Source organism: Bos indicus, chromosome 6, assembly GCF_029378745.1.
Source record: "Bos indicus isolate NIAB-ARS_2022 breed Sahiwal x Tharparkar chromosome 6, NIAB-ARS_B.indTharparkar_mat_pri_1.0, whole genome shotgun sequence".
Lineage (NCBI taxonomy): Eukaryota > Metazoa > Chordata > Mammalia > Artiodactyla > Bovidae > Bos > Bos indicus.
The window spans coordinates 55,743,383-55,756,394 of NC_091765.1; positions in this window are offsets into that span (position 1 = coordinate 55,743,383).

Consider the following 13,012-nt stretch of genomic DNA (forward strand, 5'->3'; position numbering starts at 1 on the left):
GCCAAGTGTGGAGGTGGTGCAATTGCTTGTGGCACAGGGGTTCTGGCAGCACCAGGTACTCAGGGGAATTGGCGGCTAGGGTAGTAGGAAATATAGTCCTCTAGAAGGGTATGGCAACCAGTCTTGGAAAATAAGCTCCAGTATTCTTTCCTGGAGAACCCCCCTCTAACAGAGAAGGCTGGCAGGCCACCGTCTACAGGGTCACAAAGAGTAGGACACAACCTGAGCGACCCTGTCCACATAAATGCAAGACTTTTTGTTTTTGCCTGTGGCAGCTCTGCCCCAGTGAGAATTGAGTGTGAAGGTGATGCAGCTGCTTCACTTGCACCACCTGGTGCAACAAGTGTACAGGGAAACAGACTGCCTCCACTGCAGGAGTTATTGCCCTATCCATGTCTTTTTTCAAGCCTCTTGTAGCTAGCGATCAGCAGGCTTCTGTGGTCAGTTTTTCTCTGTACCTCCACACGTCAGGCACTTGGAGGGCTCCCTTGCCTGGGGTCCTTCTCTGTTGTTCAGCATGTCAGGCACTTAGAGGGGCCCCCCTGACTGGGGTCCTACTCTGTAGTTTGGCACATCAGTCACTGAAAGGAGCACCCTGGGTGGGGTCCTACTCTGTAGTTCAGTGCATCAGGTGTTTGATGGGCCAGCCTCTCTCTTGTTCAGCTGCCAGATGCTGACAAGTGGGGAGAGAGAGGCTAGGGTGATGGCTCCACCCCCTAAGCGTGACTTAGCAGTATCTCCTTGCTTCCGTGGCTGCCTGGCTTTCGTTCACCAGCATTTCCCACCACAACCTCCTCTCTCACATCCCCTCAATCTGTCTCTCTGCAGTCAACAGCAGCCCTTACCCTGTGATTGCTCCACAATCCCTTAAGTTCAGCTCCCAGCCGCTGCCTCTTCCAGGAGACCAGCGTTCCTGCAAAGGGTATGTATGGCTGCAGCAAGGACTATCTGATTATCGTTTCATTTAGGCTGCCATAGATCAGCCGTTTCACTCTCAGCCTTAAATGGTTCTCCTCTGACTCAGACAATTGCCCTGTTGTGGGGATCGGACCCCTACTTCAGATCCCCCATCTGCTGAGAGCAGGTCCAGTCCTATTAACACTCCTGTTTCTCCCCCTAGTTCCTTCATCCTACTGAGTTTTGTGTGGTTTTATGTTCTTTTCCACTAGTCTAGTACTCCTGTCTGCTCTCAGCTGGTGTTCTGAATGCACTTCTGTGTCTGGGGGTGTATTTCTGATGTAACCATGAAGAGAGATATACTCCACATCCACCTACTCCTCTGCCACCTTGTTCTCCCCTATTTATTTTTCTTTTAGCTCATGTCTTCACTGACATTATATCAATTGGGCCATTTAGAACAATTTATAAAATATATTTCATCCTGGGTTTATTATTCACATAAGCTTTATTTTCACTTATTCCTATGAGTAAACCTATAAATTCTTTACCCAATCACATAGCTTTGGGAATTTCATTGACAGTCATTATTTTGATTGCTGATTGCTAAATAACAAAATACCTCAAGCTTAGTAGCTTAGGACACGTTTTTAAATTTTTTAAATCTTTCCTAATTTTGTGAATTTCTTTGAATGAGCTGGGAAGTTGTTTCACTAGTCTCACCTGAAGTGTCTAATAAAATTGCAGTTAGAGAGCAGCTGGTATTGAAGTCACTGTATGGGATTGCTGTATCTTTAGCATTTCCATGTCATCCTAAGGTGGCTCCTCTTCAAGTGGCTTCTCTATAGGATATTTTCATACCTTCAGCAGAAGAGTTATACCTCTCAAATATTATCTCAAAGTTTAAGAAACTGAGCAATCCAAGAGAGGAAACAGAAGCTGCCTGTCATCTAGATGTATAACTGGTGCAGTGACCCCCTCCATAGTCTATTGGTCAACATGAGTTACAGGCTAGCCTAGTTACAGGTGTAAGACTTTACAAGAGCTAAATGCTAAGAGATAAGATTCATCAGATGTCTTCTTTGAAAACTACCATATTGTATTTGATGATTTCTATTGGCATTCTGTACATCATTAACCACATTTGCAATGTCAGTCATTGATAGAGGAAAATATCATCATTTTATTCAAAATTATACAGGGTATACACTTCTGTGTCTGCTGATTTCATGTTCTGAACTAGCCATATCCAGAGGCCAAATCAGGTTGTATGTCTTGGCTTTACAGTTGCTTTCTAAGCTAATAACTGGTGGACCTCATAAAGGTCTAGCTTAATTTATCCTCAGAATTCCCAAAAACATTTCCATAGGTGTATTCTCCAAATAGGAACATTATTTAATGTTCAGGTATGTAAAACCCAATTTCTAGTCTATACAACAAAATTGTTGGCCAAAGCCCAGACATTAACATGAAAGTAAGAGCATAATTCTTCCTTCAGTATCAGATACACTTATCATTTATGCTTATTGGGCAGGGTCATCTTTTTCTTCCTCAACCAGGGCAGCAGACTTCCAAATGGCATTACATTCTTTATTATGACATTTCTATCAGTCAGCCAGGCAGCTTGCTTTATACCAAATTCTTAGAGAATTTGAAATTAAAATACGCCTGTTCCTTGAAATAAAAGTTATGACAAACCTAAACAATGTAGTGAAAATCAGAGATATTTACTGACAAAGATCTGTCTAGTCAAAGCTATGGTTTTTCCAGTAGTCATCTATGGATGTGAGAGTTGGACCACAAAGAAGGCAGAGCACTGAAGAGCTGATGCTTTTGGACTGTCAAGAAGACTCTTGAGAGTTCCTTGGATAGCAAAAAGATCAAACCAGTCAACCATAAAGGAAATTAACTTTGAATATTTATTGGAAGGGCTGATGCTGAAGCTGAAACTCCAATACTTTGGCCACCTGATGCAAAGAATTGACTCACTGAAAAAGACCCTGATGCTGGGAAAGATTGAAACTGGGAGAAAAACAGAAGGAAATGACAGAGGATGAGATGGTTGGATAGCATCACTGACTCAATGTACATGAGTTTGAGTAAGCTCTGTTAGTTGGTGATGGATAGGGAAGCCAGTGTGCTGCAGTCCCTGGGGTCACAAAGAGTCAGACACGACTGAGGGATTGAATTGAACTGAACTGAACTGATACTATTTATCAATAGTTATTGAAATCTTTTATGGGAATTCCATTACCTATCCCAAAGCAGAAATGTGATCTGACCTATGGGACATACAGGTGACATATTCCTATAATTTATCTTCATATTATCAGTGAGCTTTGCTAAACTGGAATATCCTTATTTCAGTGTCTCTCTAACATACCTATGACAGAAAAGATATTTCAGTACTCAGATTATTTGATATCTTTCAGTGGGAATGTTTCACCATAGCTCATTAGCAGGTTGTTTTATGTCCCTCAAAGGAGCTATACCTATCCACTACATCAAACAACCTATGAGCCCAAAATTTCAATAATCACCATGGTGGGAAAAATGTTAGATTTATACAATAGACTGCATCCACTATTCACCTGCATAGCAGTTAACTTTCAAAATCATTTGTATAATAACATAATGTGGTCTTAATGATGCTGCTTGAGTTCAACCCACTGTATGTCAGTGTGTGCTCTGAATCACATTTCAACATGTCATTCCATGCATCAGGGCTAACAGGAGGCTCGAGGAAACAAAATATCAGGAATTTTCATGAGTCCATCTAAATCCAAATGGCTGGATAATAAATTATGAATTTTTCTTATAAGTGGGATCTGGTACAGACTATAGTATATTCTATAATTTCTGAGGGAAGTCATGGAACATCACATATGGCCATAACCAAGCTATTCACAAATTTAACTAATGGGGTTGGGCTCTGTCCTTTAGCCTCATATAGTCATATGTCTCATCACAATCCTTCCTCTGAGAGAGAAACTATCATGATATCAATCAATGCAGAGAATTAATTTATTTTTGAAAGTGCAAGTGTTAGTTGCTCAGTCGTGTTCAACTCTTTGCAACCCTATGGACTGTAGTCCACCAGGCTTCTCTGTCCATGGAATTCTCCAGGCAATAATGTTAGAGTGGGTTGCCATGCCTTTCTTCAGGGGATCTTCCCAACCCAGGGATCACACCCTGGACTCCTGAACTGCAGGCAGATTCTTTACCATCTGAGCCACAGGGAAGCCTTAATTTATTTTTGTCATTGGCCAAACCTATATGATCAATGCATGCTGGCTTCCTTCTATGACCAGCTTGGAAAGAAAGGCTCAACCAAGTATCTCAAAACATACCAGTAGAGTTAACTTTAACTTGTTAGGCTTCCAGAAGATCAACACTGTACATAACATAAAGCAGCTACATTCAAATAGGTTTATTTGTTTAATCTGCCTAAAAACATAACATTAAGGGAGGAAGATGCTTAAGAGAACACTAGGACTAAAATATAAAATTCTATAGACAAAATATTGGATTCTTCATCTGTTCCATTCAAAACTATGCTCTCTGAAATAATATTTGACAATCAGAATCATCAAATATTTACCACTATGTCTACTACATTTTTTCAAATTCTTCTGGTTAATTTCATGTCTACTCCTAAAAACAAGTTATTCTTATATCTAATTGCTCATTTTTTCCCAAATATATTTCCCTTTACTTTGTATCACTAAAGTCACAGTTTTGTTCTTTAAAAAATCACCTTTATCATTTCCCAAGAGATACAAAGGATAAGGATTACATAATATTTCATTATTACATATATATTCTTATAAAGAACTTATATGCACATGTGTACAAGCTTAAAGCTACAGTAAAAAAAAAAAGTAATAAGGAGATGTTGAAAATCAGCATTTAAAAAAAATTCTTACACAAGAAGCTGCAAACAAGTGAGATGCGTTCTGAGAACTAGGTAATTTGAGCTAAAATTTTAATTTTCTTTATTATTTTGATAAACCATTGTATACTGCTAAAGTATATACTATGAAAATGCATATAGATTCTTTGTTTTATTTGAAAAAAATAGCAATGTAATTGTAAATCAAATTGTAAAGTAAAGGAGGAATGACTATGTATTTCCTAAGGAAAAAAAACTAGGTAGGAACATGTCACCTATTCACATTTATTCATAGTCACATATAAAAAACCTCAAACAAGGAAGGAAGGAAGCAGGAAAAGAAGGAAGCAAAGAAAACAAGGAAAATCACTTAAAGGATAACTTCCTTTATCACCCAATTCACAATACCAATAGATCAAGACATATAAAGAAGTACCCTCTCTGTTATAGTCCAAATGTGTGTGTTCCTCCAAATTTCACACGTTGAAGCCACAACCCCCAACGTGATGATATTTGCAGGTAGGACCTTCAAAGGGTATATATAGGGTTAGATAGTGACACCGGGGCAAAACCCCCTTGATGTGATTAGTAATGAGACTTATAAAAAGAACAGAGACCACGGATTGCTTTCTCTACTCACATACAAAAAAGAGCTCATGTGAGCACAGAGTGAAATGGTGGCTACCTATAAGCCAAGAGGGCTCAGAATGAAACCTACCTTGCCATCACCTTGATCTTGGACTTCCCAGCTTTCAGAACTGTGAGAAATGAATTTCTGTCATTTAAGCCACCCAGTGTATGGTACACCGCAACGGAAGCCCGAGTTGACTCAGCTACTCCCTGAGATGACTATGTTCTGAGTTGTAACAATTGTAAGTTATATCAACCATTGAAAGGTTTTATCTCTTTTAAATTTGAGGTTGTTTCCCTGTGTGAAAGTAGATAGGATGGAAGATGAGAGAATAATAATACTTTTTCTCTATATTAGTTTTATTATATATAATTATATAATAAATAACAATACATTAAGTGTCTAGAATCTCAGGAACACTTTATATTTTCTCCTTGTAAATGTTAAACAAATTCTCCCATTAATTTTTATTTAAATTTTTTTCTGAAATAAATTATATCTTTTTTTTGTTTCCTTGGCATACCCATACCATTTCCTAACCACTCAGCTAATTATAAAAACAAATGTTTTCATCTCAAGTAAGAATAGAAAAGAAGTTTAAGGAGATACTTATTTTTTTAAGTGTGATTTGCATTCTCAAAGGAGTAAACAAAATTAATCCCCCCCAAATAACATTCCAAACAAAAATTAATTTTTACATTTCTGCTTTAGCATTTTTCCTGAGTTTTCTGATATGTTTTGTTATTGCCAATATCTCTGGTGTGTTATATCTTATTAATAAGAATTATTTCACTTTTATTATCTTATAGTATTATTTATTTGCCTTATATAAATACTGCAATATCTAGGCACATTTTATTCTTTAGAAAGGTTATTATCATCATGCAAACAATACATTACATCCTAACCCTAACATCAACTTTATTCCATAAAGGCATAGTTTCTTTATTCTGCTAAAGAGGACAATATGTCATGAATAATGAAGTGTAAATCCCATTTGGGTCATAGTTTCAGATGTAAAGAAATGTGAGGAGACAAAAAGTGAGACTAACAATAGGAAGTCCTTGTGTATCTTTTCATCTTCTAGTCTGTCAAAAACATGGAAGTTTGTACCCAACACAATGTCTATAATTATAGTGCTGGTTGCCAAGAAGAGTTACTGAGTCTGTTAAAAAGATAATTACAGCTACTTTACAATTCAAATCTGTGTTCAGTTACCTTGTGAAATCCAAATGAATGCTAATCTGACCTTATGTTTCCAAAAGGCACTCTACTTTTTAACACTTTTTAAAAATTGTATTACTGAGGATGACAAACATTCTCACATCTTCAAAACGATGACATATAAAACAAGCACTTTAACTACCACACTGAAGACACTATAAAATTTCAACAACCATAAAGTTCATCTCTCTGAAGCTCTTAACATTTTCATATGTCTCAGATATGGCTGCTTACTCTACAGTTCAAACTTGGATGTATGTATCCATGAGGATCTAGACAGAAAACAGGTGGCACAGTCAAATTGGGTAATTCAAGATAGCTTAACGAAGGTGGTCTTCAAAAGGGTAAGTGGAGAAAACTACCAAGGGATGATGCAGTGCCCTGGGCTGGCAAGAGCTGTTGGCTTTCTACTGCTAGGTCTAAATGAGCAAGAAAACGAAGCAATTACCAAACAGTGAAAGTTGTTTAGTGAGGGTCGCCTAACTGGGTTTGGCCTTCAGTAAGAGATACACTTAATCCCCTATGACCTGGGGGAGAAAGAATCAAGATTGTATATTCTCTCACTTCCTTCATTTTCTATTTCTCTTCAGCTGATGCCCCCCCCCCCCACCCTTAGATCAAATCCACTAGGAAACCATAGGTGAAGACTGACACAGTCCATAGATGCCAGCATTCTGGGGCACAGAGCAGAATTAAGGATAAAGAATGGAAGTAGAGGAGGAAAAGTAAACACTCAGAGCAATACAGAGTCAATTTAGAAAACAACTGTCAATGATTGCTGAACAAAATTCTCTGCAGTAAGTATCATAATTCCAACTTTTTTAAAGAGTTAATTTCCAAACTGCTCTGAATCATTTATAAAAGAGATATTTTCTGTACAATTTAAAAACATAATTTGCAAATGTGGCCTCATCTAATATGCCAAACAACTTAAAGGCAGAAATTTTTAGCACACAGTGGTTCAGAGAATTGAAACATATTTCTCTAAGCCACAGAACCAAAAAAGGAATAAAAAATAAGTGAAAGAATGAATGCTATTAAATGAATCTTTGTCATAGTTCTCTTCCTATATACCAGACAATGGTATACCATTTAAGCACATAAAATATATGAACCCATTTATTCCAGGCAACATTGTATGAAATACACATTATTATTATTACTCCTATTTCATAGATTAAACTTCATCAGAAAGCAAGTATCCTGTCCGAGTTTACACTAGTGGGGTTAAGATTCATCCTTAAGCATTTGATGTCAAACAGTGTGCATTAGATCAAGATTTTCATCAGAATTATATTTGTTGAGTGACTTAAGCAAGAATTAAACATCACAGAAACAAATACTCTGTTTGGATTCAAATGTTAGCTGTAAAAGATAGAATATAGATAGATGTCAGTATGATGTGAAGGGAATCATTCTAAATTGAATGTATATTAAATTTTATATATCCTATCAAGGGATCATTTAGAGATAATGTCAATAAAATAGAGTTTTGTCACAAGATAATGATCTCCTGCTGTTACATAACCATGAACGCGAAGTCAAGTTGTTTATTTTCAAAGCAGGAAAAATCAATCACGGAATTCTGTTCTATAACAGTGATTTTAGTTCTATTATACAAAATGATGCATGTTGATTTAATAATTTTGCCTGATGGATGTTTGAGAGGCAAAATGACAGCTGTTGCCTGCACGACTGTGAGCCAGAGTCTTCTTTCAGGCTTAGAAAATATACCTGTGTTATGCTTTACCTAATCAGAAACAGTCATCCATAAAAGCAATGAGGTTGTACCCCTGTTGTAATCTGCACCTTTATGAATGAGGTGATTTATGACCTGTTAAGGGAGCTGTGGTTTTTAACTTTAATCAGGGAATAGTGGTCAAACAGGCAGCTATAAGGTCTAAGAGAGGAGGATATATATAGTACTTAAAAATTTGAACTGACAGCAAAACAACTACAGAAAGGTCTATTGCACTTGGTAATGATCGTGATTCAACTTTCATTTTAACTTCAGATGGAACTGTAGTAACTGTTTTCTTGGGTCCTAAATAGAAAAACATTTCAAAGTTTTACCTAGTCTAGAGCATGCACAACCCACTCCAGTGTTCTTGCCTGGAGAATCCCAGGGAAGGGGGAGCCTGGTGGGCTGCCGTCTCTAGGGTCGCACAGAGCCGGACACAACTGAAGCGACTTAGCAGCAGTAGCAGCAGCAGAGCATACACAAATACACCTAACTCCCAGAAAGACATAATAATACACATCTGTGAGAATATATTAAAGGAACCCCTATATTTTAATATTTGTAACTGTTTTCAAAGTGTTTTCTGTATATTTATTCATTATTCATTTCATATTTACAACCACCTGGAGAGTCAGACACCTCTATACTGGTTAGCTGAGTAAATTTAGGAATGAAAAGAGAAAAATCAATAAAAGAGTTAGGCATTCCAATTCTTACTCCATATACTTGCATCCAATTATACCATAAAGCCCTTCTTTCTTGAGAAATGATTTGTTCTTTAATAATATGTAGCTTGCTATTGTTTATTCTCATCTAAACTACAAAGACCTTCTATGTAATCAAAAAGAGTGATTTCAAATGCATTTCAAGGTTAAGGTACAAAACTCAATTATTTAGTCACTGCAGATCATTTTCAGATACCTGAATAGCAGTAATTTATAAAACAAAATACATTCTTAATTAGGTAGCTCAGAATTAATAATAAAGTTACAAAACTTTTGTTTATAAGGTGAGTTTTAAAGCATAATTCTTAGATTTGAGGTGAATAGCAACCAGGCCTTAAACACTACACAGTAAGTGACATACCTCTTCTCCACACAGCCTCTAAATGACTGAAAATTTGAACAAAAGAATGATCCTACCTTAATGTGCCCTCAGAATTCCCACAAAGATGTCCATAATTGCATTCTACAAATGAGTGGGTTTTTTTAAACTTTTTATTTTTGGGGGGGCATAGCTGATTAAGGGCTTCCTTGGTAGCTCAGCCTGGTAAAGAATCCATCTGCAACACAAGAGATCCCAGTTCGATTCCTGAGTTGGGAAGATCCCCTGGAGAAGGGATAGGCTATCTACTCCTGTATTCTTGGGCTTCCCTGGTGGCTAAGATGGTAAAGAATCTGCCTGCAATACAGGAGACCTGGTTCGATCCCTGGGTTGGGAAGATCCCCTGGAGGAGGGCATGGCAACCCACTCCAGTATTCTTGCCTGGAGAATAACCATGGATGGAGGAGCCTGGCGGGCTACAGTCCATGGACTCTCAGAGTCAGACATGACTGAGCGACTAAGCACAGTATACAGCACATAGCTGATTAAAAATGTGATAGTTTCAGGTGGATGGCAAAGGGACTCAACCATACATATACCTATATCCATTCTCCCCCAAACTTCCCTCCCATCCAGGCTGTCATAGACATTGAGCACAGTTTCCTGTCCTATACAAGTAGTTCCTTGTTGGTTACCCATTTTAAATATTGCAGTGTGTACATGTCCATCCCAAACTCCTTAACTATCCCTTCCCCTCATCCTCCCAGCAACCATAAGTCCATTCTCTAAGCCTATGAACCTCTTTCTGTTTTGTAAATAAGTTCATTGCATCATTGCTTTTTAGATTCCACATATAAGGGATGCCATACAGTATTTCTCCTTCTCTGTTGAATTTATTCCACTCAGAGACAATCTCTAAGTCCATCCATGTTGCTGAAAGTGACATTCATAGGAGTTTGTTTGTTTTAACAATTCAGGTTCTTTTTTTAAATTTATTTATGAGGAATGCATATTGTTAGTCACTTTTACTAAGGGACACATAAAAGCAGAATCATAAAACTGACTGTTCTCATTGTGGCCCCCAAATCTAAGCTTGGGTTCTTCCCCACTCTGCTTTTGGAGTCAATATCAAGACCCCAAAAGCCAGCAAAATCCCTTCATTGTGAGTAATAGAAATAGCTTGAAGCAGAGACAGTTCTTTTACAAGTGATTATTCAAAGAATGTGCAATAGCCACATTTCAGACATCAACTACAAAGATCATTTTTAAAAATTAAAGCTGGGGAGGAGGTCTTGCTTATTAAAAACAAAGACTGGACAAAAAAGTGAAGTGGACACTTTAGGCAGGTGGGAGTTCTGCCTCTTCTAAGGGACATGGGGTTGCGGGAGTAGGGGCAGCCATTCAGGACCCAACATAGGCTTCTTTCCAGGAGATGCATGAGTACAGGGAAGCCTTGCTCTCTTCCTACAGCAGAGACTGAATATTGTAATTTGCTTAAACAAGATCTTGGGGCATGTGGGGGCTCTGACTGTTTGATATACCTGAAGAAGAGGTGGCTGAATCTGAACTCTGCAGGAGGCTCTAATACCCAGAGGGGCTGGACGTGTGGAGGAATCAGTGGGTGATGCCTTGCAGCCTGAAGAACCAGGGCGCTGAGCTGCTTCCTGGGGTAGGACCGATTTTTTGTGCCTTCAGCAAATTCACAGACCTGGGGTTGGGGGGTGGAGGCCCTTATATCCCAGAAGACAGGCACTGCTTCCCTCCTAGATCCATGGGACACTTTGGTGTTCTGCAGAGACATCCTTAGTGTATTTGGAAGACTTATGTTTTCTCATTTTGGTCAAAAAAGTACAGAGGGCACAGTAACCACAAGAATAAATGTGTGGACCTGAGGGTATCCACTGCTGACAAGGTGGGAAAGAAAGGGGGTTAACTAGTGAGTAGTTTGCAGGATGTGGGGCAGGACAGAAAATCATCTGAGGGCACTGGTTTGGCACGTTCAAAGGCACAGAGGAATTGTCCAGAGAAAAGAGGCAGGCACAGGTCTGGAGATGACAGAACCTCTATACTTTTCTTGCCCAAGCCTGTCTGTCTTAGGCACAGAGCAATATTCCACTGAGAGACAAAGGCTCTGACCACAAGAGTCCATGTTAGCTTGAGACGTAGACCCAGAGCCCCACCCAAATAGGAGTATTTTTAAATGTCCAGTTATCTAGGGCCCAATTTCCATTTTATACAGCAAAGTTGTTGGCCAAAATCCAGACATTAACCTGGAAGTGCAATCTTTCTTCAGTACCAGATTCACTGTCCTCAGAGAGTCATTGATGGGGCTGATGTTCTAGAATATGGTTTATGTATTTAATAAAATTTTCTTCTTGATACCAAGCCTCAGATTTAGATAGATGTAATCACCAAATTTTATAGCAATACTAGATTACTTTGCCAATGAAGGTCCGTCTAGTCAAGGCTATGGTTTTTCCTGTGGTCATGTATGGATGTGAGAGTTGGAGTGTGAAGAAAGCTGAGTGCCGAAGAATTGATGCTTTTGAACTGTGGTGTTGGAGAAGACTCTTGAGAGTCCCTTGAACTGCAAGGAGATCCAACCAGTCCATTCTGAAGGAGATCAGCCCTGGGATTTCTTTGGAAGGAATGATGCTAAAGCTGAAACTCCAGTACTTTGGCCGCCTCATGCGAAGAGTTGACTCATTGGAAAAGACTCTGATGCTGGGAGGGATTGGGGGCAGGAGGAGCAGGGGATGGCAGAGGATGAGATGGCTGGATGGCATCACTGACTCAATGGACATGAGTCTGAGTGAACTCACATATCTGGAGCCCTAGTGCCAATGGTTGAGTAGGGTGTCTCTATTCTCCTTCACATGGTCTGTCTTTACAGCATGTACCTTAGCCTCCAGAGCCTTTCAACACAGTCTCTCTGTCCAGAAGAAAGGCCTGCTCTGGTTTTTCTTTATAACTAGATTGAAAGAGAAAAGGGTGGAAGCTCACAGGTCTTTTAAGAGCTGAACCCAGAACTGATTGCAAGATGTCACTTCTGTCACATTCTACTGATAAATGCAGTTCACAAGGAAGGGAAACACTCGCCACTTTAGTGGGAATACATACAGAGATAGCCTAATGATTCACTACCAGTTTGCAAACAAGTTATTATAAACCCCAGGGAATATCCCATGATTTCAAGTGATACTGAATGCTATTTCTGACCCAGCCAGAAGATATCGATTCTTGAAGTAATACACTGCCTCTGATTTTTCTCCATCCAGGTTTCCCTTCCCTGACTCCTTTGCTTTGTCCAGTATTCTAAATTAATTCCATTCAGTCTTCTGAAGCTGGAAAGTGCATGCCAGATCACTGTGTGCATGGGACCCATCTTTAGGAGCAGTTCTTTATCCCCTTTTCCTCATCCATTGAGATGGATATGGCACTTCATCTTAAATTTTGACATCTTCAGCTGAAACTAACTTACTCCTCAATAGATTCTTTTAGAGGAACAAAAGATAATATTTTATTTAAATCTATTTTATAATCTTTTAAGGTCTTATTCACAAGTGGATAGGTTTGGTATTTT